This window comes from Notamacropus eugenii, chromosome 5 (genome assembly GCF_028372415.1).
Source record: "Notamacropus eugenii isolate mMacEug1 chromosome 5, mMacEug1.pri_v2, whole genome shotgun sequence".
Taxonomy (NCBI): domain Eukaryota; kingdom Metazoa; phylum Chordata; class Mammalia; order Diprotodontia; family Macropodidae; genus Notamacropus; species Notamacropus eugenii.
Window position 1 is genome coordinate 204,095,342 of NC_092876.1, and position 24,098 is coordinate 204,119,439.

Here is a 24,098-nt window from a genome sequence, read left to right on the forward strand (position 1 = left end):
AAATCCTCAAGATCATAAGCCACATACATTTAACAGCATGACATGTTTAAGAGAGAACAAATTTCTTTTCTTCATGGCAGATGGGAATAGGAGACGTGAGTGTTGTGCACAATGAAACAATCCCTATAAATCTAGTATTTTATCATCCCGCTTCAGACTATAAAATTAGAAGATTCATCAGTTATACCACCGCTCATGAAAAGTACCTGCTGAAGTCGAGGGAAGATTGATGCAGATAACACATTCAGAGAAGTAAAGATATACATCAGTGAGCCTTACAGTACTGCCAGGAGCCATGACCCAGACTCTCCACCTACAGCTACATGATCTATAGGATGAAGAAATGATGTTGTGACTCAAGGAGCTATTTGGGAATCACCAAATTACAAATTCCCTAATCCAAAAGTCTCAGTAAGATTTCATTTTTAGGAGTTTACAGACACATGTACACACACGCATGCACACACACACATCCCTAAGACATCAAGGATGGAATTTTAAAGCTATGTGAAAAAAGAATTTCTTCTGTTATTAGGGTGCTGTTTCTTTTAGAATAACAAATATGCAATCTATCTCTCATTTCTACTCTATTTCTCCTTTTCCAAAAGTACAAATTTCTGTCCCTGCCTCTATAAGATGAATAAATACATAAAAACAAATAAAATGCTGTCTTTGAAAAGTCTATAAATAATGCTCTAGAATAGTCTTTGTTGTTTGCACCTGTGATTTCATTGGCATGAAGGCAAATTCCAGGGTGGAACCCCCTGTACTTATACATTTCATCTGTAACCTCTAAGTCATACCTGGGATACCGAGAGGGTAAGTGATGTATCAATGGCCACTCAGCCAATATGGAAAAGAGACAAGATTTGAACCCAAGTCTCTATGACTCCTAGAATACCCTGCTAGTCCCCATACCCAAAGTGCCTCTTCTTAGGTTAATAAGATAAAATCTTATATATGTTTTAGAGTTGTCACAATACTTTCACTTATAAATGATTTTATTTCAGTCTGACAAAATTTCTGCAGGGGTGATAGCAAGGCAGATATTATGTCCATTTGGCATTTGAGGAAATTGAGGCTCAGAGAAGTTAGATGACTTGGTCAAGGTCACACAATTAGTAAGAAACAGAGACAGGGTTAGAACCCAAACCTTCTGATTCCTTGCCCAGTGTTTTTTCTATTGTTATGCCATAAGGAAGCATACCTTACAGATGATTTTTAAATATATAACTATATATAAATATATGAGGCCAAGGTGAAATGAAGGTAAAGCAAAGAGGACATCTTACAATTGTCCATTATGTTTAATCAGTGTCAATTCTTCTGACAAAGAGGGAGAGGGGGGAGAAAGAGAGGAGAGACAGAAACAGAGACAGAGAGAGAGACAGAGAGACAGAGACAGAGAGAGACAGAGACAGAGAGACAGAGGGAGAGAGACAGAGACAGAGAGCACAATAGCAAGAGTGAGAGAGATGGATGTACATATATATGTAGGGAGAGATACTGATATACATGGAGATATGTAAATGTGTGTATATATATATAAAGAGAAAGATAATCTAAAGAATCAACACATTAAATATAATGGAAAATTATTAGATATGTAGTTTATACATATATGTAATGTTATGTGTGTGTTACATGTAAGATTATATGTTACTATGCCTAATATAAGTGTGTACATGTATATATACCATATATGTGTGTATATGTGTAGAATGTCCTCACCCATTTGCCTGTCTTAGCATTGACTGGAGCTCCACAGTGGGGACTGTACTCCTTTTAACCTTTAGTCCTTTGGCCTGGACTCATTCCAGAGACTCTCCAAACTGCCCTGAAAATGCAAATCTAAACCTGTAGGATCTAGTGTCTCAAAAGTCCTGAAACAAGCCAAGGTGCTAATCTAACAAAGGATACTTTCTTTTTTTCAAATCGGAACTGTCCAAGAAAATCTACCATCTTCAATGTGTATTCAGAATCTGTCAACAGCAATCACCAGAATGATTTTCCTTCCTTTGGATGGAAAGAGAAATGGAAGACAAGAGAAGTTCAAAATAATTTTATGTTACTCAAACGAGAAATTTTCCTGTCTTGAATACATTCAAAGATAGGGGATATATAATCTGTTTCCATATAAAAGTGTATATATCTGACTCAAACTCTAATCACTTGTGTTTTTCCCAAGCCTATTTTGCTTATATGCTTCTAAGGAAAGAACAGTCATCATCCTTCATGTCCACATCCCAGTCTATTAACAGAAGTTGGAATTACAATTCCTTCACTCATTTTTCTTGATATCATCTTCAGAAGTCTAAGCTCTTGATGATCAATCTTTCACTGTTCTTCACAGATTCATTTTCAGAAAACCAGATTAGTGATGAAATTCCTAATGAAGTGATGTTTTCTAAATTATATAAATGAAGCATCCTGATGAATTCTTCTAATTAACTTTGGCATTATTTGCCATCATCGTCTACCCTGAATCACAGAAGCATTGAGTCCAAAAAACTAGTAATACAATTTAAATAGAATAATTCATATTTACGAAGTGCCTTCCTCTCGGTTTGATCAGAATGTTTTGAAATTTATATTATTCTAAGCTGATGATTATTTCTGTAGAATTTATCTCCAATCTAAAATTTATCATTCTTAAAAGTATTTTTTTACTGAATTACTAAACAAGGAATCATGCAAAAAGAGGCAATTAGATGACTCAGTGGATAGAGCGCTGGGTCTGGATCAGGTCTGAATTCAAATCCAGCTTTGGACACTCATTAGCTGTGTGACCCTAGGCAAGTCCCTTATGCTCTGTTTGCCTTAATTCACTGGAGAAGGAAAAGGCAAACCATTTCAGTAGCTTTGCCAAGAAAATTCCATTTGAGGTCATGAAGTAGATGGAATGCCAGGCCTGGAGTTAGAAAGACTCATCCCCCTGAGTTCAAATTTGGCCTTAGACACTTGCTAGCTGTGTGACCCTGGGCAGGTCATTTTACCTATTTGTCTCAGTTTTCTTTATCTGTAAAATGAGCTGGAGAAGGAAATGTCAAACCACTCCGGTATCTTTGCCAAGTAAACCCCAAATGGGGTCATGAAGAGTAGGACACAACTGAAAAATGACTGAACAACAAAATTATGCAAAAAAGTATGTCACTATAAAAATCACCTCTTATTTATAGTAATATTTTGATGGAATTCAGAGAGAGATGGTCTTGGGACAAGTCACTCTCCTGTTACTTACTGTCTGGTGAATTATTACCGGGTGACTGCTTTTTGTGATTGAACAAAAGCGTTGCGACGTCTCCTGTAGCCTCACCATACATCTTTGGTACAACTGGAGCAGCAGAAAGGATAATGGGGTTAATTATAAATTATAATAATTTTAAATATAAAAATATATAAATAAATATAAATATATTAATTTTAAAAGTTGTTCATTCCATGTTCATTCCATGTTCATTCCATTTGCATTTTGTCACTTTTGCTGTTGTTTTATTGTTACATGAGGACAACATGGCTTGGTTTTAATGGATAGAAGACCTTGAGTTCAGTTCTACCTTCAACACATGTGAGCACAAGGCAGTCCCTTAACTTCTAAACAGTTACATAGCACAGTGGCTAGAGCAGTGGACCTAGAGTCAGGAAGACCCAAGTTCAAATCCATCCTCTGACACTTAGGAGTTATGTAACCTCTGTTTCCTCAACTGTAAAATGAGCATAACACTAGCTAGCACCTAGTTGCTATGAGGATCAAAGGAGATAATATTTCTAAAGCCCTTAATACAATGCCTGACACATGGTGAGTGAATAGCACGTGCTTGTTCCCTGCCTTCTAAGTATCCCAGGGAACTAAAACTATAAGTTACAGAGGAGTTGCCCATCTGTATAAGTGAAGGGAATTTCCATAATGAAAGTTTTTTATTTGATGAAATCACAGGTCTACATACCTTACATAAAGCAAGCATTTCATAAACATTTCGTTAAATTGAATTATTACTTTGAAGAACACTTTTTTCTAGTTTTCTCATTTCCATCCTACTGATGGGAACTAAGCCCAGCATTTTTAATCTAAAAAGGCCTAGGGGATCAGAAGAAGAAAAGAAGGAGGTCACCAAATATTTACTACAAAAATCTGGAATTTGGATTCATTTTCTTTATTTATAGCATATTACTAAATCCTCTCTTTAGGTTTCAAATCCTGGAAAAAAATCTTTCCAGAATAGGACAGTTACAGTGAATTATTCCTGTCCCTTTTACCAGATACACATTTTTGTTTTAGCAGAATACCTTCTGTTTACTTATCTTGGCTGGCTACTGACTTCTCTTACACAGACAGCTTTGGAGGCTCTGCTAGGGAAGGACAATGGCTTCCCTGAGCCACTGACCCACCCGAGAGCACTCGGTGAGACCAGTGCCAGGAACTCCTAGGCCTAAGTAGATCGGAATTAAATGAAAGAGTAGCTGTAAAGAAGACATCACCACACTATTCTCCAATGTCAAAATTAATTATGTATATTAATTTAGAAATTCTTCCCATCTATTCTGCGTGATTTCTAAACCTAAAGTGAGCTCCATTTGACTTCTCACTGTTTGTACACACTGCTGTTGACCCAGAGGTTAGTTTCTTTAAGAAAAATATAATAATTTGTTGTCACTCTAACCTTGAATTGAAACACCTGGTTATAGTGAATTGGAGCACAAGTCTCCCTTCTGGGCTCAGAAGAAATCAATAAGGTGACCTCTCAGAACAGAGAGGGGATGGAAAACCTACCTAATCCCTCCATCCAGATTTTCTGAAACAGCCTGGCTTAAACCTAACTCTGCCCTAGAGAATTGCTCAATGGCTACCACATCCTGTTACTGGCTGAACATCTGCCAAAAAAAGGACTTTCCATACACTTCTTTTTCAGCAGGAAGAGAGTTTATCTCCCTCTGGCAATCAAAGAAAGGCTGCAACAGCATGGCTGTAGCTGGTCTCTGATGTTACCTGTTCTTCCAGGGCAAAGGCCCAACCTCTGGGCCTTAGGCTGAGCTTTCATTACTCCCCAGGAGATTCTGTTTCCTCATTTATAAAATGAAAGGGTTGCAATGAATGATTCCCAAGGTCTTTGCCTGTTCCAGGTCCAAACGTACAAGTTAAACCAGAGTGTATGTCCTCTCTTCATCAGCCTTTCAACCATCTAATCAGTATAATATGTCCCCGATGATCTTTGATTTTGTCTGCCTTCTAATGAAAGCATTCTTCTCTCAGCTTACAAATAAGAGGATCACTAAGCTCTCTTCTCACTTTCTGTGTTAGATTTAGGTTGTGTTTATATTTCTGACCCCAGGTATCATGGTGGTGGTAGTGTTTTTAAATACCCAATTATTTAATGATTTCATACATAAGTCATGAATGTATATATTGAGTTCACATTTCTTGTTTTGTTGTATTTGTCCTTGGGAGTTTGGGGGAGCAAGACTTATGGGTTTAATAGCAATTGGGCTGTCTGGTCCTGATGGTCAGGGGTTCTAATGAAATACAAAGAAATGTAAACTGCAACAAAGCAGGGGGGAAAGAAGGGGAAAAGAGAAGGGAGATAGACAGATGGGGGAGGGAGAGGGAGAGGGAGGAGGAGAAAAAGAGGGACAGAGAATGGAAGAGGGAGGAAAGGAAAGAAGGAAGGAAGCAAGGAAGGAAGGAAAAAAGAGAGTTGGAGAGAGCAAGGAAGGGAGAAAGAGAAAAGGGGGAGGAGAGGAAGAGAGAAAGATGAGGCATTTAAATATTTATTAAGCACTTTTGATTTTCCAGTCACTGCACCCTGTTTGCCTCAGTTTCCTCATCTGTAAAATGAGCTGCAGAAGCATGTGGTAACCCATTCCAGTATTCCTGCCAAGAAAACCCCAGATGGAGTCAGGAAGAGTCTGACACAACTGAAAAGTGACTGAACAAAATGATGTTGAGGATAGCATAGCAAAGACCATTGTTACCAAACTTACATTCTAGTGGGGAAAAACAACATACCTTGGGGAATTACAAAGCATCAATGAGATGAAGCAGGTCTGGGATCCTTCCGAAAATGGCAGTCTTCTGGAGAAAATCACCAATCAGGAAAGCCAGAATTAAGGACAGAGATTTCTCCAAGGTAGTAGTGCAACAGGTAAGGAGAAAGAGGAGAGAATCCAGAGAGAGAACTTAGACATTAACATGGAGAAGTACAGCTGCAATATTTCCTAAAATGGTGATTCTGGGCAAAAAGCTACGAATCAGCAGTGGAGGACCCCATGGCAGAGGTTTTTCCAGGTGGGCAATGCTGGAGGTAAAGTGGAGTCCAGGGAAAGAATGAAAGTGTGATGGAGCAATGATACGTAACACAGGGTCTGCTGGTCTCTCTTTTTGTATCTCTCTAACACTAGCAGGGAAAGTTCTAGAACTAAGGTTCTTTTCCCCTCAAGACTAAAGTAACTCTAAAGATTGAAGGGTGGTTACCTAGTGCAATATCTCACAAGTTCCCACTAGTGTGTTTCCCTCACTGATTAGCAATTGATATTAATTAGCTATCCAAATAGCTTTTAATTGAGGATATTTAATCAGGGGCATACTAAGGTAGGATGGTAATAACAGTTGTAATAAAATATTCCCCCAAATAGAGAGTACATACTCCCATAAATCATAATGGAATTCAGGGGAAAATAGGCTTAAGCTTAAAGAACCCAGGTGGCAAAGAAGTAACTTACAGCATCTGGGTCCTGGAAGTTATTTTTTTTCTTCCTTTTCTAAGATCTTCATTAATTTCTCTTTAGGTGTCATGACTTCCTTCTTGGTTCCTTGTAGAGTCCTGAAGCTGCCTTTATTCAGTGTGTCCTTGGCTCTTAACGCAGATGTAACTATCAGCCATTACTGTTCCAAGAATGCTACCAGGATCTCCAGAGGCCAAAAATCTTACTACCTTTTAAAGGTCACAAGATCATCTCTGGGGGAAGGGGAGAGGGAAGGGGAGAACTGCTTCCACTACTAAGCTGGTTGAATTCTCGTTTCCAAGCTGGCTTGCTATTTTATCCAAGATCCACAGAGCATGACTAAGTCTCCTCAGCCAATCCCCATATGCTTCAAGCTTAGCTTCATTTCATTTCATCCAATAACTTTCATTCCTTCCAAATTGATTAAGTAACTTTTTGATCCAGTTTAATGCCATTGGTTCAGTGATTCAGTAGAGGTGTTCTCATTTCTTTCTTTTTTTTTTTTAAATAGTGAATTGTTTTTATTTCTGAAAACACAAATTGTTTCAAGGATATTGGCAAGAGCAAGGAACCCAGGCAAGGCAAAATAGAAAGTATGACTGGGACCTATAAAGCAGTTTTTTCAATTTCTTCCCCCACCCCTAATCTTCCCTTGGGTGTCCTGGAGATTCTTAGAAGTACAAGAAAGAGATGGGCTGTGAGGATCTAAGATGACCTCTCACTGGGGCAGAACATTCAATGATTTGGACACCATCTTCCCATCTCAGGTCTCAATCTTCTTTACCACCACAGCCTTACTGACTCAGCTGTAAAAGGGGAGACCAGAGAGAGAAGTAGCCTGGAAGGAGCTCAGTCCATAGCCGAGGCCAGGACTGGTGAAATCTCCATAGGCAGAGCTGAAACCAGCTGAGTCTCTACTGGTGGTCTTGGTGTGAATACTCATGTTCTGCATCCCAGACTCAAGTCTGCTCTCCTCTCCCTCCAGCAGCTGTCTGTAGGCGGCAGTCTCAATGTCTAGGGCCAGCTTGATGTTCATTAGCTCCTGGTACTCCTGCAGCTGGTGGGCCACATCTTGCTTGGCTCTCTGCAGGGCAGCTTCCAGCTCAGACACCTTGGCCTGGGTATCTTTGATGGCCAGTTCCCCACACTGCTCCGCATCAGTGATGGAGGCTTCAAGGGCAGCCCTCCAGGCTTTGAGCGCCTCAATCTCAGCCTGAAGCCTGTTGATATTGCTGGTCATCTCTGAGATCTCCATCTTGGTGTGGCAAAGATCATCTCCACATTTCCTAGCCAGGGTCTACAGTTCTTCATACTTGATCTGATACATGGTCTAAGCCTCAGCCCAGCTGCAGTTGGCAGTCTCCTCATATTGGGCTCAGACATCAACAATAGCCATCCAGGTCCAAGGAGTGACTATTGTCCATAGACAGGAACACAGAGGTGTCCAAAATCTGGGACTGTATTTCTTTTTATCTCTTCTTCATATAGGTGCCTAAGGAAGTTAATCTCATCAGTCAGGCCTGCCAGATGGGACTCCATTTCCACTCTGTTCATTTGAGCTTCATACACATCCTTCTTAATGAGAACAAACTCATTCTCCATTTCTGTCCACTTATTGATCTCATCCTCATGCTTTTTTTTTTTAAATCTTCCACAAGACCCTACATGTTTCCCAGCTCCACCTCCAGCTTCAGTTTCTCCTGCCTCATGGAGTCCAGCTGCCTTCTCAACCAAGTTATCCATGTTGCTCTGGGATATTTTCTGCTGCTGGAGGAGGCTCCATTTGGTCTCTCCCATCTTATTGTGCTGTTCTAGGAAGGATACCTTGTCAATGAAGGATGCAAACTTGTCGTTCAGGATCTTGATCTGCTCCTTCTCTTGGGTCCTCATGACCTGGATGTTGGGGTCCAGTTCCAGCTTCAGGGAATTCAGGAGACTCTGATTGACAGAGACTGCTATGATCCCACCAACCCTGCTGCTGCTCCCAAAGCCCATACCATAACCTGTCCCGAGTCCGACCCTCTGATGGGAAGCTGCTGCTGCTCCCCACCTGAGAGGAGGAGGATAAGCTGATTTGGGAGTTGGGACCACTGGAGTAGGAGCAGCTGCTAAAACTCCAAGGGCCAGAGGAAGAGACCTTCAAGATCCGCTGAGTGGTAGTTGACCTGATGGACATGGTAAGGACAAGAAGGACAAACATCAAGACCCAAGTATAAGCTGCTCATAGAGAATGTGAGGTGTTCTCATTTCATAAAAATAAAAGAATCAGTTACCTTGCTAGTTACTTTCAGTGAAGTAGGATAATTGACTTAATTAACCACTCCCTACCACCCTTTACTCATTTATAGCCTTTTCACTGCCAAAGAAACCCAATTCACAAAAGGGGGAGTCACCAGAATTTCCCTTTGAAATGAGCTTTGTGTGCTCTTAAGGTGGCAAGGTGAAAAATGGATCATTTTGATTACATTAAATTACGAAGTTTTTGTACAATTTAAACAAATGTAGCCAAGATCAGAAGGAAAACAGAAAATTTGCAGGGAGAGGGGTTGAGGAATTCTATAGACAGTTTATCAGATAAAGGTCTTATCAGCTAAAGCTCAATGATTTTAGAAAAACATGGAAAAACTTTTATGAAATAATGAAGAGGAAAATGAGCAAAACCTAGAGAACATTGCATACAATAACAGCAATATTGTTTGAAGAATGACCTTGAGTGAATAAGTTATTTTGACTATTATAATCATCCAAATTAACTATGAAGGACATAGGAAGAAAAATGAAATCGGCATCCAGAGAAAAAACTGATAAATAGAAAGATGTGTAGAATAATTTTACATATATATACCTATTTGATTCTAATGGCAACCATCTCTAAAGTGAGGGGGAAGGAGAAAGGGGAAAAAAAAGAAATTTACATGATAATTTTGTTATATATTTAAAAGGAATAGTAAGTTGCGCATGATAGATTTGCAGTTTCATGTGCAATCATCTTTTTTATTGTGCTATGTTATGGAAATGTTTGTTTTATCCCATAAATTAAAAAGAAAAGAAAGAAAAATGTGCTTGGTGCCAGATGACAGCACTGAAATCATCCATTAGGACACTTATCCCGATAGGCTTAATACCCTTTTGTTTGCTGCTTCTATAACTTGTCTCTACCATTCATTAAATCAGCATTTGAGGAATTCTCAAAATCCACAAATGAGAACTAATTGTCTCTCTACCCATCTTCAAACCAGTATGAATAATTTAACATCTCTTAGCACTGTTCTTCAGAGTCTAGTAAGAGCCTGGCACATGGCAGGCATTTGGCAATTGCTTGTTGATTGAGTAGTTAACAACTTGCAGATGAAATATATATGGAAAGAATGATGCCAACCGTGGTTATAGTGCTTTATGGTTTAGAAAACAATGTCACCATTTTTATCTCATTTGAGCCTCATAATAACTTCATAGGCAAACAGAGAGGGTGATGTATCATTGTGTATCCCTGCACAGATGAAGTCACTGAGGTTCAGTTAGGTCAAGTGAATTGCCCAAACTCCAAGAACCATTAAGTATAGGAAGAATCTAAACTAGAACTTTTCTATGTTGCTTCCTGCTTAATTATTCTTTCCAGCCTTGGGATGGGATATCTCTTCTACCATCAAAATTTTCCTATTTTTGTTATTTCTTTTTTCTTCTATTTTAAGTATCTTCTCAGGGTATAGGGGGAAAGGCCCTTATTCCCTTCAGGATTGTTTTTCTTCTTTAGTCTAAGGATTTGTGAATGGATGGGTTATTAGGGGATGGGCTGAAAAAATGAGCCAAAATGAATTTCAGGCTGTCCAGCGCTTACAATCTTAATGTAAATTTGACAATTAGCCCTGCCTCAGCCGTGAGAGATGGAAGAAGTTCCATGTATCAGATGAGGAGAAGGACTGGTTTGCAAAATTACTTCCATTCACCACTATTATTCCTTCGTCTCCTAACACAACACATAACCCATGTTTATCTGTTACTGGACTACTCACACTGAGAGGCACAGGAAAACTCATGTTGCTGACCTCTATAAATACAGGCACCCTCTTGTTCCAAAAGGAAGTGCTTGTTGCATGAAATTTAAGAAGAGTTTTAACATAGGAAATAAGTAGCTGATTGAAGCATTGGTTTCAAAGTCTATGTTAATATGCTTCATAGAGTCGCTGGCAGAACCAGTTCCATTGATGGAGACACACAGAATAAATCACTTTAGGGTATACAGGTGGCCTTGAGAAAGAATAGGCTTTATTTGTGTTTAAGGCATATGTGTTTCTCTATATACAAAGACGTTCACATGCAGTTATTGTTTGTCCATTTCAAAGATGATCAATGACATCACAGGGTGGTTTCTTGATTGACATGTGAATAGAATTTAAGTGAGGCACAGTTGCAGAACGTAGTCAACCTCACTGTCTTCCAGAGTCATTGAAAGCCAGTGGCAAGAAAAAAAAAGTCAGGATGATAGGCAATGGCCCAGGATGCAGTGGAGGACCTTGATGTCTTTGATGTCTGACCTTGATCTGAGCACTCCACAGGGCCTGCTTTAGTCATCTTCATGGCCATTGGAACAAATTGTTCTTATCTGCTCATTCCACTGGGGAAGTCTACTATATCTACCCATGCTTAGATAGACATCCCCCTAACTCACCAATGAGACCCGTCAGTTACTCTCAAACTGCTTTAGCTGGTCTGCCTAGATAGTTTACAGGGGATATGGCCACTCTGCATGTTTCAGCTTCTCAGAGTCACAGCTGAGAGTTGGGTGAAAGGTGGACACCAACGGTCAAAGAACAGCCCTGAAAAAGGCAAGCCCTTTGCCACTTAAAAACTACATTACTTTCCTCTTTGTCTGGATCTAAAAACCCTGGGGATCTGTTCTCATTTCTGGTGTTATGAAAAATTATTGGAGTTGTGAGACCTAGGCTCCAGTCAGAGTAATAACAAGGGTGATTAGAGCTTTGTTCTAAGTTGGCAGAGTTAGAGATCATTGATGACAGTCATGGTCCCTCAGCAGCAAAAATAATTAGTTATTATTATACACACTTAGCATCTTCCAAAAAAGTAAATGTCTAGAGTCAATGTCTCCCCAACTTTGACTGCCACCAAAAAACTTTGCAAAGAAAAACAAAGTCCCAGAGCCTCTATCTCCTTTCCCAACATGCTGCCTTCTCAGAATCACTGTCTCACCCCTCTCTACTACTACCACCCCTCAAATGACTGTGTCCTTCTTGTCCTAGGCGTGGTTTGAGGTTCTTGCCCAGGGCACAGGACAACTTATAATGGTAGCCTAGTTACAGCTCTGGCTCTAGCCCTGGGCTTTTCTTTGAGTGAAAAGGAGCTCAACTGATCATACACAGCCATAGATGCCAGTGATTCTGGTGAATAATATTAGAAGGGTTTTGAAATGTTGAGAGTGAGGAAATTCAGCAATGTCACTCTTCATACAAAGTATTTGGCTTTCCCCACTCCAATAGTCTCTACTCCACAGCTTTTCAATCATCAGTTATAATAAAAATTTACATAGCACTTGAAAATCTACACATTTATACATGTGATATCACTTGAGCCTCAAAATCATCACCTGAAATAGACATCCCAGGATTATTACTATTTTACAGTTGAAGAAAGTGAGGCTCATGAGGGTCCATGCTCATGCAACCAGTTCAGTGTCAGAAGCAGGATTCAGAATAATTCCACATCCAACACTCCTGATAATACCAACATTTGGAGATGCTTCTTCATTTTCAAACTTCTCATTTTTACCTCCTACCCATACTATTTACCTCACAGAATTCCTCCTACATGTCCTTTCCTTCTAGTCCTTGTAGTCATCTGACTAATTCAGATTCTATCTTCCTCATGCAATTCAAAGAAGATCAATATTACTTTAAAAAGCTATCCAGCACTTGCAGCAAAGAAATGGAAACAAAAATTGTAGATGCCCGTTGGTTGGGGAATGGCAAAAGAAGTGGTGACCGCAATGGGATATTACTGTGCTGTATATATAAAAACGAATATGAGAAATTCAGAAAAGTATGGAAAGACTTTTATGAAGTGATATAAAATGAAATAAGCAGAACTAGGAAAAAATACACACAAAGACTATAACAATGTAAGTGAAAAGAACAATACAAGAAATCAAAATTGAATGTTGCAAAATAATACTGACCAGGTTCCAAAGGAAAGATATGAGAAGTCATTTATCTCTACTTCCTAGAGGACGTAGGAAAATAAGGAGGTGGGACACTGTATATACTGTCAGACGCTTTGGATATGTGGTTTAGTTTTGCCAAAGTGTTTTCCCCCTACTTTTTAATTCTTTGCTGGAAGGAATTGCTCTTAGGGAAGTAAGAAAGGAAGGATACATTTGGGAAATATACGCAATAAAAAAAAGAACAAAGATACTTATAAAAATAATTTTTAAAAATAACAATTTCTCTCCTCCTTTCTTTCTAACCAAAATTCATTTGGCATCTGAATAGTGTGTGTGTGTGTATGTGTGTGTGTGTGTGTGTGTGTGTGTGTGTGTGTATGTGTGTATTCTCTCTTTAGCTGTTCCGCAACTGGTATTTATTTCCCTAAATTCAAAAGTGCCCCCCTTTCATTTTACAAATTGAATTGTGGAATCATAGATTTAAAGCTAGAAGGAATATTATAGGTCATAATGCAGAAGACTGAGGCCCAGAGAGGATAAGTGACTTAATCATGGGTTCCTCGGGGAGTAAATGATCTAGGCAGAATTTTAATTCAAGATCTCTAACTCCAAATCTATCACTCATTGTCTTCTCCCTCAGATCCAGTTCCTTATTCAGCCCATAATACCACCTCCTTGCATCCTAAACCTGGGCACCAGAGTGCCAGTCTCCATTCTGCAAATACAAGCTTGGAATCCATTATTTTAAAGAGCTCTCAAAGCAATTTTACCCTAGATGAGCATATCCCTCCTAACAGCCCCCATCTTAAAGTACAGGGAGTGGAAAGCAGGAAATTTGTCTCAACTAACACGAACATACAAATAGTGTTTGACAGAAGCCTAAAAAGAAGTACATTTATTCTTTTTTTTTATTCATTTTGGACTCATGTACCTCTTTTCCTATAACCTCTCAAATTTTATAGCAATAACAATAAAACTAGTTCTTTATATTTGGATTATTCTTTTTCAAGAAGAAATGTGCTGAGAGGAGATTTTTTGTCAAATCAAGGATTGTTGCTCTGTGTTCATACGAGTAAATTCATGTGGGTGAATGTACCTGCTATGCTTTCTATATTGGGCAGGTACACAGACAATAATATAGACAAAACTTTAGACATTTTTAATATGCCCAACAGTTAAATGTAAGCATCATTCCAGAAACTCATTTCAATTTCCCTATCTAATGTTTTCTACAGAATTTTCTTTTTTCCCACATCTCCCTGTCCTCAGCCAAAAGCAGCTTAATAACTAACTCTAGCATCTGGAGCCTCTCCATCTTCAGCAGTTTGCCCAAGTACTGAAATATGAAAAGTAGCTTTCCAAGATAGTTGTTGTATCTGAGGCTAGTGATAATGTGAATTGCTGTCTTAGAGATTTTATGAAATCCATACCCCCCCTAGAGAAATCAAAGCAAAAGGCTGTTCTGACATTGAGAAGTAGCTTTGACATAAGAATTGTCCTTTGGTGCAAGTATAATATACACTTCAGATTGAATCATATTTCTGTGTCTCTGAGTTACTGTTCAAATTTATTTTATACAACTTTCCTTACAGAATAATTCAATACTATTCAATAAATATTTAGTAAATGCCTACTGTGGGCAGAGGTGAATGAGATGCAAATTTTAAATAAAACATGGTCCCTGCCTTCATTGGGTTTACTGTCTGAGAGAGGAATATGGCACATACACAAATGGCTATAGTCTGAAATACTGCAGCCATGTGTGGTAGTACATGTCTCTGCAATAGAAGGGGCTAAGGATGGTGGAATTATTAGGCTCTGACATTCTAAGCTATAGTGAGCTAAGGTGATCTGGTGTTCACACTAAGTCTAGCACCAATATGGTAAGCCCCCAGGAGCAGGGGCCAGTAGCTCATATAAGAAGGTGAGAACAGGCCCACATCAAAAACAAGCAGATCAAAGATCCTGTACTGAGCAGTAATGGTTGGGCCTAAGAATAGACCCTGGACAAGATAGGGAGAGGGGAGGGGGAAGGACAGGACAGGTAGAAGGAAGGAAGGAAGGGAGGGAGGAAGGGAGGGAGGAAGGAAGGAAGGAAGGAAGGAAGGAAGGAAGGAAGGAAGGAAGGAAGGAAGGAAGGAAAAGAGAGAGGAGAAAGAGATAAGTGATTAATAAATAATCAATAAGCATTAATCAAGTGCCTGCTATCAGTCAGTTACCACACTAGATGCTAGGATACGAAATCAAAAGTGAAAGTAAACAGTCCCTACTTGCAAGGAGCTTATGTTCTAGCTAGGGAAGACAATGTGTATATAGGTCTATATTAAATAGATATAAAATGATACAAAATTATTTGAGGGGGAAGGCCTCATGTAAAAAGGGACATAAGACAAACCTTAAAGAATTCTAGAGATCTTGAAGGACCATAATGAGAAGGTGCATTCCAGTCATGGGAAACAACCAACACAAACTCATAGAGGTGGGAGATGGAATGATATGGATGAGAAACAGCAAGAAAGCCTGGTAGGCTTGACTGAAGTATGATACATGATTTTGCTGGTTGAGAAGAGCTTTAAATGATTTCTAGAGGAGGTGCTGAGAAGACATTAAGAAATACCAGAAACTTTTTATAGTTCAGAAATATCTGAAACCCTACAGGAACAGCTGCTGAACAAGAAGAATTTCCAAAAACCACTACTTTAAGTTGTCAGAGAATGTCACCCATCCCAAAGAAAGTCATCCTTCAAAGAGAAGAGTGAGTCAATTTCCATTGTTTCCATAACTTGTAGAGAAGAACATAAGAAAAATGGTCACAGGTATAACTAGCCAAAACTGCATGTCTAGGGTCAATTTCACCTGTGTGACTGTGCACAAATGTGTGCATGGGTGTGGGGAGTGAGGATAAAGTCTGAAGATCTGAAGGGGTAAAAGGGATGGAGATTCAGAAAACAGTCTACTTAAAAGTCTAGTTGTGCTGGACAATGATGGTTCATTCCCCCGCAAAGAGTCGTGGCCCTCATTCTCCAGGTATTGAGGAAAAAGTGTCCCAAAAGAGTGATATTGTGTCAATGAGATCCTGGGGCAGTGGGAGGAGACACTTTAACCCCAGTTTAGAAAATGGATCTGTTAATTCATAATATGTGGGGATACTCATCCTTCCATACTGGTTACAATTCTGTTGGTCTTTCATTATGCTCCTCACTATCCAAGAAAACTGCAAGCGTCAGAAACCCAAACATTCTGGATGGGAGACTGACAAGATACCAGAGTCCTCAAACAATATCTTCTGTCCCTCAGATTCCCAACTGAGGATGGTTCAGCCTGAGGAGAAAGGGTTACATTGGTAATATCCCTTCCCCTTTGAGGGCAGGTGATAAAAAGAACATAATCCTTAAGTGCATCTTGGAGAGCTTCCTTTAATTTATGGGGCAGAACTGAATCTCATGTGGAGATTTAATAGGACCCTTATGAAGCACAATATAGAACACTGCCTCTGTTACCAAAGATAGGCTAGATAGAACACAAATGAATACCTCATGGGAAAATGTGTCCAGTCTCCTTTAAGTGGCATGAATGACCTCTAATGTAAAACTGTATCAAAAGAGGGATGGAGGAAAGAACAGCATTGTAAAGTATGTATCCTTTATCATCTTTCCAATTATGGTTGTTGTGAGTCCCTGAATAGTTCCCTAAAGGAAAGCGAGACCTGGATGATACATGGGCCTATTGCCAGGAGTCTTCCAGATATGAGCTGCAGAATTGTTGTTTCCCTTTTCTTGGTCTCACAGAGGTCATACAAAGAGTCAAGCTCCTTTCACACTAAATGCTACCGATCATGAAAAGACTAGAGAACTATTCTATTAATATCAGATTTAGAAAGGATTTTACTTTGCCTATGATCTCATCTTATTAATTACTAAATGCCTTTTAAATCCTGCCGCAGAGGACAGAGGAGTCCTTCAAATCCTTTTACCAGAGAATTAATGCTTTCACTTATGGTATTTTGACAAAATGGACTCTATCTAAGTATTACTGCTCACATGACTTTAACCACGAAATGATGAAAGGATTTCATCCAGTTGTGCTTTATACTCACTTTGCAATAATATTTCAGGCCTGGCCAAATTGACCATCAATTTTAATTAGATTTACTCTTGGGGCCCTTGACAATAACAACAAACACAAGATTTTAGGTAGTTTAGGAAATGGGTCTATTAAATAGCAATTAAAGTTGTCAGCCGTCCAGAGCTAATTTCCAATTAATTTGATCCCTCATAGAAAGTTAGAGTACTTGTGTATGCAAGAATCAAAGAGTCTTGTGTTCTCATGCTTCTGAGGGTCAAGAACTGGTTGATTAAAGAACTGGATATGAAACCTGACATCTTTTATTTGTCCAATAGCTTTGACCACTGCCTGTATGCAAGCAACACCAAATTGAACTTTTCTATCCAACTCAGTCTTATCATTTCTGGGAATGAATTTTTAGAGAAGCCAGAAATGGCAAACTCAGATTTTCAGTGATCCTCTCCTCATAGTTATCACAATGAATTAAGAATCACCTAAGAACTGAAAGAGTCCCAGTGTGCTTGGCTGAAGGAAGTGCCTGTGCTAATGAAATCACGGACCTTTAGAAATATTGAAGTACATCCTTTAGTTAGGCTTAGTCAGGATAAATCGTCCATGAATACCTCTCACAGTCCAGATCCTTAGAAAACTAGAAAAGAGAGGTACTTGAGAGTCCTTTAGCCCTATCAGTTTCAAAAGTATTAGTGCAATAGGCCAGATGAAGAACTTAATATGAAATAAGGGTTAGAAAAATTTTTCCACACACATCAAGGCAGGACCATGTACTTTACTGCTCTGGGCTTTGATTGTCTCACCTAATAAATAAGGAGATTGGAATCAGTGACTTCTAAGATACCTTCCAGCTCTAAATTCATGCTCCTATGATCAACCTAAAGCTCTGGATTAGATTAAAGTGCTAGAAGTCTTCAGGAATAATTTAGATAGCAAGTTATTTTTTAAGATAAAAGTTATTCGAGATTAGTTCTGAAACAGAATGGCACTGACACAGGGCATAATCTCTCTGTGCTCTTAGTAGATGACTTCATGAATCGCTATGGTCAAATAATATTATCTATTGTCCACTTTTGTTATTTTTACCTCTATAACATCATATACACATATGTATGTATAAATGTGTGCATAAAAACATGCATGCATACATATATGTGTTATGTATGTATATATGGGAATATACACACATGTACATACACATTTATTATTTATGTCCAGAGATAGAGATCCCTTTCTCTCCATTCACACTTCCATCACCCTGCTACAGACCCTCATCATCTCATTCCCAGTCTATTGTAATAACTTTCTGACTCATCTCCCTGTCTCACCCCTCTCCCTACTCTAATTCTTCTACTTAGTAGCCTAAGGGATTTTCCTAAAGCTCAGGACTGACCAATTCACCATCCTAATGAGGGAGACAATATGCAAAAAAAAGCCATTCCCCATTCCTGGAATGCTCTAACCCCTCACCTCTACCTCCTGGTTTCTATCAAGATTCAGCTCAAATCTTAAAAGAGACTTTTCCCTCCATTTTCTCCCCACCCCCAACTATTATTCCTCAGAGATTACCTCCCATTTAGATGGTACATATCCTATATATATATATATACCTGTTTGTTTGCATGTTGTCTTCTTCAATAGAATGTATGCTTCATGAGGGCAAGGAACATCTTTTCACATTTATTTGTATCCCCAGAGCTTAGCATAGTCCTTGGCACAGAGTAAATGCTTACCTGTTGACTGAGTAACAAACTGGAACATTAACTCATAGCCATCAGTAACTGATTAAGGGACTCCTTTTGATGAGCAATCCTAAGTATTAGGCTACAGGAGATGGTCAAGAGACTACTATAAAAAACAATATAAAATATTTGGGAGTCTACCTACCAAGACAAGCCCAGAATATATATGAACACAATTACAAAACACTTTTCACACAAATAAGCTCATCTAAATAACTGGAAAACTATCAGTTGCTCATGCGTAGGCTGAGCTAATATGATAAAAATGACAGTTCTGACAAATTAATTTACTTACCTAGTTCCATATCAATCAAACTATTAAAAAATTACTTTATAGAGATAGAAAAATTACACAAAAATTCATCTGGAAGAACAAAAGGTCCAGAATATCAAGGGAATTAATGAAAAGAAATGCAAGAGAAGGTAGCCTAGACAGATCTAAAACTATATTATAAAGCATCAATCATCAAAACTACTGATAATTACGAAGAAATAGAGTAGTAGATCAGTGGAATAGGTTAGGGACACAAGACAAAGTAGACAATGAATATAGTAATCTATTGTTTGAAAAATTCAAAGACTTCAGCTTCTGGAATAAGAACTCATTATTTGAGAAAATAATGCTGGCAAAACTGGAAAACAGTATGGTGCAAACAAGGCATAGACCAACATCTCATATAGTATACCAAGATAAAGTGAAAATGCATACACAATTTAGATATAAAGACATAAGCAAATTAGAAGAGCAAGGAATAGTTTGCCTGTCAGATCTATAGAGAATGGAAGAATTTATGACCAAACAAGAGACAGAGAACATTATGAAATGGATAATTTTGATTACATTAAATTTTTTTAAAAATTGCATAGACAAAGTCAATGCAACCAAGATTAAAAGGGAAGCAGAAAGTTGGGAAATAATTTTTAAAGCCAGTGTCTTTATTTCTAAAATAGAGAACTAAGTCAAATCTGTAAGAATGCAAGTCATTCTCCAATTGACAAATGGTCAAAGGATATGAACAAGCCGTTTTCAGAGGAAGAAATGAAAGCTATCCATGAAAAATATGAAAAAATACTATATGAAAACATCACTATTGATTAGAGAAATGCAAATTCAAACAACTCTGAGGTACCATATCACACCTATCAGATTGGCTAACATGACAAAACAGGAAAATAATAAATGTTGGAGATGTGGGAAAACTGGAACATTAATACATTGTTGATGGAGTAAATAATCCAACCATTTTGGAGAGCAATTTGGAACTATGCTCAAAGGGCTATAAAACTGTGCATATCCTTAATCCAGCAATACCACTACTAGGTCTATATCCTAAAGAGATCATATAAAAGGGAAAAGGACCCACATGCACAAGAATATTTATAGCTGCTCTTTTTGTGGTGGCCAAGAATTGTAAATTAAGGGGCTTCCCATTAATTGGGGAATGGCTGAACAAGTTGTGGTTATATGAATGTAATGGAATACTACTGCACTATAAGAAATGATGAGCAGGTAGATTTCAGAAAAATCTGGAAAGACTTAAATGTGAGTGGATGTTCAGTGAAGTGAGCAAAACCAGGAGAACATTGTACACAGTAACAGTAACATTGTGCAAGGACTGACTTTGTTAGATTTAGCTCTTCTGAACAATGCAATCATCTAAGACAATTGCAAAAGACCCATGATGGAAAATGCTCCACAACTATGGAGTCTGAATACAAATCAAAGCATATTATTTTTCCTTTCTTTTGTTGTTTTTTTACAATATGACTAATATGAAACATGTTTAATATGATTGTACCTGTATAGCCTAGATCAGATTTCATGCCATCTTGCATAGGGAGGTGGAGAGGGAGGGGTAGAAAATTTAGAACTCAAAATCTGAAAAAAGTGAATGTTGAAAGCTAAAAATAAATAAATAAATTAAAAACACAGAGAGAAAGAGAAAGAGAGAGAGAGAGAGAGAGACTACTACAAAGGGGCCTACAAAGTCATCTGCCTTCCAGAACCTTAGGGTGTCCAGTGAATTCACAGCAAAGGGTTTCTAATGGCACAGAATAGTAAGCTCATAGCAACAAGTTCAATCAAGAAATAAACATTCTTGGCACCCATATCAAATGATTTCTATATCCTGTGCTTTTATGGGAGTGATCATCATTTCTAAGTTGTTCTTCTGTACCATCAAGACAGTAGAAAAAGGAAATTGTCATATCATTTTTGTCACCAGGGTTAAAAAACAGCATCCAAAACTCTGCTCTGCTTAATCATGCCCCCCTTCAGTCTTGGCTTAGAGGTCTAGTAGGCACTGAATCTTCTTAGCATGGCAATCAAAAACATTCTGACTTCTCCTTACAGGATGATTTCTCTCTGCTGTCTCCATCTCCACCACCTGTTCCAGCTTCCTATCTCTCCTTGGCACTGCCCCCTGGGTCCATAAGCCAGTTATCATAATATACATATTTTGTCCTACCATATGACTTTTAAATCTCCCACATTGCAGAGATTCCTACTCAATCAAAACTCACAATGGTGAACCAGATATATCCACACTATAGGTTCCAAGAAATGTAATGAGATTCTCTCAGCTTCAAACATTTTGAGAAATGGTCCATGGATCATTGTGTTCATAGTTCATGGACACATTTGTAATACTGTTATTATCCCAACTCCTCCTGTCTCTTCCAGGAGCTTTCCACTCCTTAATTTTCCCTCTTTATGTCATCTTTAACCTGTCCTGGTTTAATGTCTTCTTTTTTTGTTACCTACAATATTTCCATTTCTCCTTAATGTTTAACAACAACAATAAAAACCCCTTTATTTGACTCTGCATCTTCCTCAATTTATCATTTTACGTATTTCTATTTTATTTTATATAATCATATTTTATACTTATTTTTATATTTATATCATATTATTTTTCTTGTATTTATTTAATTTCTATTATTGTGTTTTATATATAATTACATATTTATTATAAAACAACTTTTATATATCATTATATGTACATATAAAATAATTTTATTTATATATTTACAGATTTTATATAGATTATATATTCCTTTTTCATAGCCAAACTCCTAGTGTCATATACGTGTGTGTGTGTATTCATCCTTCGTTGCCAAAGAAGATCATGCCATCAGAGAAATGATGTCATGACTTGCACTTGACTTTGTTTTGAGTGAGGGAGGGCTGTACAGGTCACCAGCCTCACTTCTCCTCCAGAGCCATCTGGATCCAGTGATCAGTCATTCATCAGGATGACTGGAGATGACCCAGGATGAGGCAATTGGGGTTAAGTGACTTGCCCAAGGTCACACAGCTCGTGAGTGTCAAGTGTCTGAGGTGAGATTTGAACTCAGGTCATCCTGACTCCTGCACTGGGGCTCTATCTACTGCATCACCTAGCTACCCAGCATCATATGTATCATTTTCCTCACATCCCATTGACTTCTCAAAGCTATTTAATCTGATCTTAACACCATATTTAATTGGAAAAAAAGAAACTTTTCTAGTCTACCAATCATGTCAACTAATCTTAGTCTTCATTCTACTTAACTTCTCTACAACTTTTGATACACACACCACTTCCTTATCCTGGATAATATCTCTTTCCTTGGTGTTTCTTGGTTCTCCTGTTACCTTTCCAACTGTCCTTTCTCAGTCTCCTTTGCTAGATCCCCATTTGCATTAGTCTTGCCCTCATTTAGCATAGACAAACCCTGAGACTGTTTTCAGCCCTTCCTTTCTCTCACTATGTTCTTTGTCACTTTCATCTGCTTCCAATGGTCAATTACCACATGTAGTCAGATGATTCTAAAATCTATGTATCCAGCCCTGCATTGCTCTCCCACAACCCCTATGGCCTATGAGACATCTCTGCCTGGATACCAAATTCACCACCTTTTTTTCTTTCCAGCCACCCAAGTTTATGAAGCCCTTCTTCATATCCCACATTCAATCAGTTGTTGAGTCTTGTTGATTCCACCTGTTACATATGAATATCCTTCATATTCAATCCCTTCTCTCTATTCACACAACCATTGGCATTGTTCAGACCCTCCTTACACCAAGCTTACTCATAATGGTCTCCTTACTTTCAATGACTCCAGTTCATCCTCAAAACAGCTAACATTCCTAAGACTCCAGTTTTATCATGTCACTCCCTTCCTCATCAATTTAGTGGTTCTTTATTACTTCTAAAATAAAATTCAACCTCCTCACCCTCACATTTAAAACCCTATGCAGTTTAGCTCCCATCTATTTTTCTCAATATTTCCCATAATTCCCCTTCATATATATTATGTTATAGATAAATAGACTACGTGTTCCTTGAACTCAACATGCCGTATCTGTACTTTGTACAGTCTATTCCCATGCCTAGAGTTCGTTCCCACCTTATCTCTACTTCCAAGAATTCTGAACATCCTACAAGGATCAGCCCAGGGATGACCTTCTTGAAGCTTTTCATATTATACCCAGTAGTTAGTGTTCTCACACTCATGAAAACAATTTTTATTTACTTATCTGTGCATATGCTATTTTTCCCACCTGTACCCTAGTAGACTCTAAAGTACTTGAGGGTAGAGATGATTTTTTTATAATATTTTTATCCCTATGGTCTGGTACAGTGAGCTACATATAGTAGGTGCTTAATAAATGGCCATGAAAATGAATTCAGATGATAAGCCTCTCTAAACCTTGAGAGACTTACCCTCCTCTATCAGCTAAGAGAAACTCAGCTTCCACCACCAGTCCACACTCAAAAGCTTTCCAGCTTGGTAAGACTTATGTGAGCTCTGCCATCACCTTTGAAACTCCTGAAGTTTTCTTCACACCATAATGACACATATGATAAGTCTCTTAGTAGAGGAGGAAAAGATATATTTCAATGGTCTCTGCTCAACTTATACATGTAAAACCATTTTACTTGCTGCTAATCAAACAAGTAGTATCAGACTCCCAATAATTAGCGGTATGTACCAAGAGTTCTAGAATTTAGATATCACCCATGTCACTATGCTAAAGGAGCTACAAAAATAAAAGACATAAGATCACTAATAAATGTTAGTTCATCGATTGATTGATATTGCACACAAAACATCAAAATGAGTGCCCATGAGTCTTAGGGGAAAGGATTATTGCTATGAGGGACAGTTTCCAGGAGAAGGTGAAATCTGAGATGAATGGTGAAAGCTGAGTAGAATTTCAAAAAGTGGGGATAACAAGGGTAAGTATTCCAGGCATAGCAAAAATTCTGAGCAAAAGTATGGAGGGAGGACAGACAGCTCAGGACATGATTTGGAAGATAATTATTAATATAGTCCGATTGAAGGACAATACACTGGAGGAGAGTAATGGGAGATAAGGCTGAAAGACAAGGGTAGTT

The 24,098-nt window shown here is 38.3% G+C and overlaps 1 pseudogene; it reads right to left on the reverse strand.

The window, feature by feature from the left end:
• Positions 1 to 7,438: 7,438 nt before the first annotated feature.
• LOC140509080 (keratin, type II cytoskeletal 8-like) lies at positions 7,439 to 8,896 on the reverse strand (annotated as a pseudogene).
• Positions 8,897 to 24,098: the final 15,202 nt, after the last annotated feature.